This window comes from Rhagoletis pomonella, unplaced genomic scaffold (genome assembly GCF_013731165.1).
Source record: "Rhagoletis pomonella isolate Grant_MI unplaced genomic scaffold, Rhpom_1.0 Rhpom_scaffold_00001, whole genome shotgun sequence".
Taxonomy (NCBI): domain Eukaryota; kingdom Metazoa; phylum Arthropoda; class Insecta; order Diptera; family Tephritidae; genus Rhagoletis; species Rhagoletis pomonella.
This window is the reverse complement of record NW_023458555.1, coordinates 57,877,828-57,883,161: the sequence shown is the minus strand read 5'-3', so window position 1 is coordinate 57,883,161 and position 5,334 is coordinate 57,877,828. Positions and strand designations below refer to the sequence as shown.

At 35.7% G+C, this 5,334-nt stretch overlaps 1 pseudogene; it reads left to right on the top strand.

The window, feature by feature from the left end:
- Window positions 1-1,407: 1,407 nt before the first annotated feature.
- On the top strand, window positions 1,408-2,189 carry LOC118753247 (annotated as a pseudogene).
- Window positions 2,190-5,334: the final 3,145 nt, after the last annotated feature.

The window sequence follows — 5,334 nt, the reverse complement described above, 5'->3', positions numbered from 1 at the left end:
CTTGTAACTCGTAACTAACTCAACTCCGCTGTGTCGTGGCTCTTATATACCTGCGCTCTCACTCATGGCAACTCTCGAACGTTCTGAAGTTCATCGCTCATTCTCTTTCTCTCGCTGTTCGCAGTGTTCATCCAACTGACGTTTCTCTTTGTGGAACATTCTACGTCATTCCTCGAACATTCTGCCTATTTCTCGTTGTTCGCTTAGCGTTGTCACAGTATTCGCCACAATATATTTTATTAATATAACCTATCTGTAATACAAATTATATCAATTTTACATTTGATAAACAATTTTGAGTAGATAGAGGCAATAAAATATTTTTTGCCGCATAAAACTGGAAAATCTACCTATGTGCGGCCGTGTGCAATCGAATGAAAATGATTGACGATTACACTATTTGGGGTACGTTCACGGAACGCATAATACCAAATTACGATAGCATACTAACACGTATCGCGTCATACCGAATCAGGGCTCGAATCGTAACATCCGTTCACTGATCGAAAACGGTACGAAAGAAAATTACGTGATACGTCAGGCAGTATAAGCTGAATGAGACACAGAGTACGTTCACGTATGCCATAATCCGAAAAATGGGTTTTTACGTGACGAGTAAGAGACGAGCCCTGGGCTCGAATCGTCACATACTATATCGTATTACTCGTCACGTAAAATCACATTTTTCGAATTATGACATACGTGAACCTACTCTTTATCCATTCAGCTTATACGACTGACGGTATCACGTAATTTTCTTTCGTATGGTTTTCGATCCGTGAACGGATGTTACGATTTGAACCCAGCGTTTTTCAGATTGAAGTAATTAGTTCACGGAACACATAATTCGAGCCCAGGTCTAATATTCTATTAAATTCGGGTAGGATTTTCAACATCGATTTTTCCGATATCAATATTGTTCAGCCCGATATATCGCCATATCGATTTTAAATTCATGAATTGAATCGATTCATGATATCGATACTTTCTTGAATATCGAACATTCCTACATGAGCCTTTCGAGCTTGTGGTTAGTATTCACGACGTTAGATATGCATGAAATAAATACCCGATTTACATGATTCAAGTCAAGGCGCGGCATGCCTAAAGCATACTGTAGTTAACAATATATAAATTTATTTAAAAAAAAGGTTTAATTTAAAATTCCAAATGAAATTATGTTGTTTACAGCTCAAGAAAAATATTTGAAGTAAGCTAATTTTCTCTTTGATGTTTGAACTACAAAATCACTTAAATATAAAATTTTTTTAAATTACAAAGTTGAAATTAACACAGTACAATAAACGACAGTAACACAAATACAAACCCTACAATACTCCCCCTTCTAGAGAATTAATAGGCGCATTCGTTTCGCCACTTCTCTGCTCGCTATGTTAGAGCTCTGCTCGCTTGTCAGAGAATTTGTATTTGAAAGCAACAACAAAGTTAGCTAGCACTGACGAGCATGGTGACACCTCATAAAACTGGTATAACAGCTTCCCTCAGTGCTACCAAGTTTATTTTCTAATTTTAGACAAGTTTTTTTACTGCCAAACATGACAATTTCAAATTTAACATTTTTGAAACAGCAAACAGAATTTAAAATCAAAAATGGCAACAGAAGATAAATTGTAAGTATTTAGTTTTTGTTTTTAAATAATTTAATATAAGAAATTAATAAGCATTTTTTAAAGGAAACGCAAGGTGTGGACAGTGGTCGAAACCAAAGGTTTGCTGAAGTGCTACTTGGCCCGGAAGGAGGAGTTTCTTCACACTAGGAAAAAAAGAAATGCCTATGCTCATGTTTTGGAAGACATGGTAGCACAAGGCTTCACAGTAAGTTGAATGAGTGTTTTTAATTTGTGTTTTTTTAATTTGTTTTATTTTTATATAGGACCCTTCCACAACCCCGGTTGCATTAGAAGGGAAAATGCGGACTTTGTTGTCTGCCTTTAAGTGCGCGAAGGACAACGCTGGAAGGACTGGAGCTACTCCATGTGTTGCCCCTTATATGGAGGAGATGGAGGAGATTTTCGGCAATAGCGCTCTGGTTGCCAATAAGCACACCTAATGCGGGCACTGTACAAGCACAAGCGCTGGTAGTACCATCTACTTCGGAACCAGCAGCAACTCAACAGCTATTATCCTCCCACCTTTCAGCAGCACCAATGTATCACGCACCATTCTAAAGGCAAGGAGTATCCCCACCGCCAGCAACATCACACCGTCCCGCTTCCACAAAGCAGATATCCCACAACTTAAAAGTGGCCAACATCATCTCACTGCTCCTTACCATCCTTACATCTCAATTACAAATAAAAGCCATTTCTTACTAAAGTTAGTAGCTCGTTATCCATTTTTCGTTGTAAATATAAATTTAATAAAAAATTTTTAAATATTAAATATTTTTTTCCCCGATTTGTTTTCATTATGAACTGTCAAATAACTTAGTTCTGTCAAGCAACTCATTAAGTGCTTCCAAACAAATGTAACTTTTGACATCTCTTTTTCAGTGCTGCCAACGTATGTTTATCTATGCCAGTTGCTTCATCGATTCGCCACTAGCTAACGGATGACGAAACGAATACGGCTAATGTTATATAAATTAAAAGTAACTCGTTTCTTATTTGATGTTGTGTTATTCATTGTATTAGTGTTTGTTTCTGGTATTAGTTCTGTTTCAATGATTGCTGGTTTTAGTCTGTCTATCGGAATTGTTTTAACCTCATTATCTACTTCAAGTTTGAAATATTTTTGTTTTTTTCAACAACCTTATAAGGTCCTTCGTATGGTTGTTGCAATGATCTTTTATTAGTAACGCGCATAAAAACAAATTTACAAGTCTCCAAATCCTTTGGTATATATACACAAGTATAAAAATTTTGATTATGCCTTAATTTTGATTTAACATTTTTAAAATGTTCCCGTAAATTGCCTAAAACTTCAATTGGGGATAATTTTTCTTCAGATGGAACCACAAGTTCACCGGGTAGGCGTAAATTTTTCCCAAAAACCATCTCAGATGATGTGGCTGAAATACTTTCTTTATACATCGATCGTAAACCCAGAAGTATTATCGGCAGCTCATCATACCAATTGTTCATTCCATTTCATGTCATTATCGTAGCTTTTAATTGCCTGTGAAACCGTTCTACCATACCATTCCCTTGAGGATGATATGCAGAAGTTGTAACGTGATGACTACCAAGCAATTTTGTTAGTTCCGAAAACAATTTTGACATAAACTGAGTACCCTGATCTGTAGTGATTTTTAGCGGTACCCCAAAACGTGAAACATATTCTCTAAAAAATTTATTTGCAACCACTGCCGCTGAAATGTCCTTTAATGCGTATGCCTCGGGCCAACGCGTGAACCTGTCAACTATTGTAAAAATGTAACGATGTCCTTTCGATACAGGAAGAGGTCCAACAATATCTAAATGAATATGATCAAATCTACTTTTGGGAATCGGAATTTTAATTACTGGAGATTTAGTGTGACGATTAACCTTCGATTTTTGACAATTTATACATTCCTTTGACCAAATATTAATTTCTTCGTGCATTTTTGGCCAATAGTACTTTTTAATAATTAGACGACGTGTAGCTTTTGTACCAGGATGTGTAATGCCATGTAACATATTAAACACTGTCTTGCGTAAACAATTTGGAGCAAATGGCCTAGGATTCTCACCTGTCATTTCACACGAAATATTAAAATTTAAAAGTGGAATTTGAATTAATTTAAGGTTATGTGATGTGTCTCCAGATTTTAATGTGTTAAGTTCCTCGTCCTGTTCTTGTTCATTTTGTAAAACTTTGAAATTCAGTTCTGTACCCTTAATTGCATCAACTTCGAAAGCTCGAGATAATGTGTCAGCTATAATATTCTCCTGTCCTTTAATATATCGTATGTCATTAGTAAATTGTGCAATGAATTCCATATGTCTAGCTTGTCTAGGACTACGTTCGGTTTTTGAACTCAAAGCATATATCAAAGGCTTGTGATCTGTAAAAACTGTAAATTGTCGTCCTTCTAAAAGATAGCGAAAATGTTTAATGTATAAATAAATAAATAGCTAGCAACTCCCTGTCAAATGCACTGTACTTAACTTCGAATGGAGAAAGTTTCTTAGAAAAGAAAGCTAGCGGCTCTGATTTGTTATCAAACGTTTGATGTATGACACCACCAATTGCCGTATTAGATGCATCCACATTTAAAGAGAGTTTGGCATCTTTGTTAAAATGATTTAACAATATCGTAGATGCAAACTCTTATTTAATACATTCAAAGGCTTTATTAGTTGCGTCATCCCAAATTAAGGACTTGTCACGTTTCTTAGTTGTTCGATTGATTAAATCGTAGATAACTGCCGTAAACTCAGCTAATTTTGGTACATATCGATGGTAATAATTAACCATGCCTATAAATTTCTGCGCCTGTTTAATAGAATTAGGACGTTCAAAACTACGAATAGCTATCACTTTTTCATCAGAGGGTCTAATTCCTGCCCCAGAAATATTATGTCCTAAAAAGTCAACACTTGTTACACCGAAAGTACATTTACTTGGTTTGATATTTAACCCGTACTCTGTTAGGCGTTGGAAAAGTATACGGAGATCTTTAAAATGCAGTTCTTCATTTTCACTTGCAACCAATAGATCATCAATATATGTAAAAACAAAATCTAAACCACTAACTACTTCATTAATAAATCTTTGAAAAGTTTGCGCTGAATTTCTTAGTCCGAAAGGAATTCGTATAAATTCAAACATACCGAAAGGTGTCGTTATTGCAGTTTTATAGATATCCTCTTCTGCCATTGGAATTTGGTGGTAGGCCCTTACCAAATCTAATTTCGAAAATATATACTTATTTCTGAGATTCATGTTAAAATCTTGAATATGAGGTAAAGGATAACGGTCCGGTAAAGTCACAACATTAAGTCTCCGAAAATCACCACAAGGACGCCAGTCATTCAGTTCTTTTTTAGGTACAAGATGCAGTGGAGATGCTACACAAGAATTTGAAGGTCTACAAATCCCTGTCCTCACTAAAAAATCGAATTCAGTTTTGGCTACTTTAAATTTAATCGGATCCAAACGCCTTGGCTTAGAGAATGGCAGATTTCCTTCAGTAAAAAGTCTGTGAACCGTAGAATGTTTAACCGGTTTCGAATAATCTGGTTCAGCGATCAAAGAAGGAAACTCCTTCAACAATCTTGTATACTTGTTCTCTACTACGAAAATTTTTGGAAGCGAAATGTTACAAACACATGAAACTGTGTTAACCGAAAGACTTGTTACTGGATCAACTAAACGTTTGCATTTCAT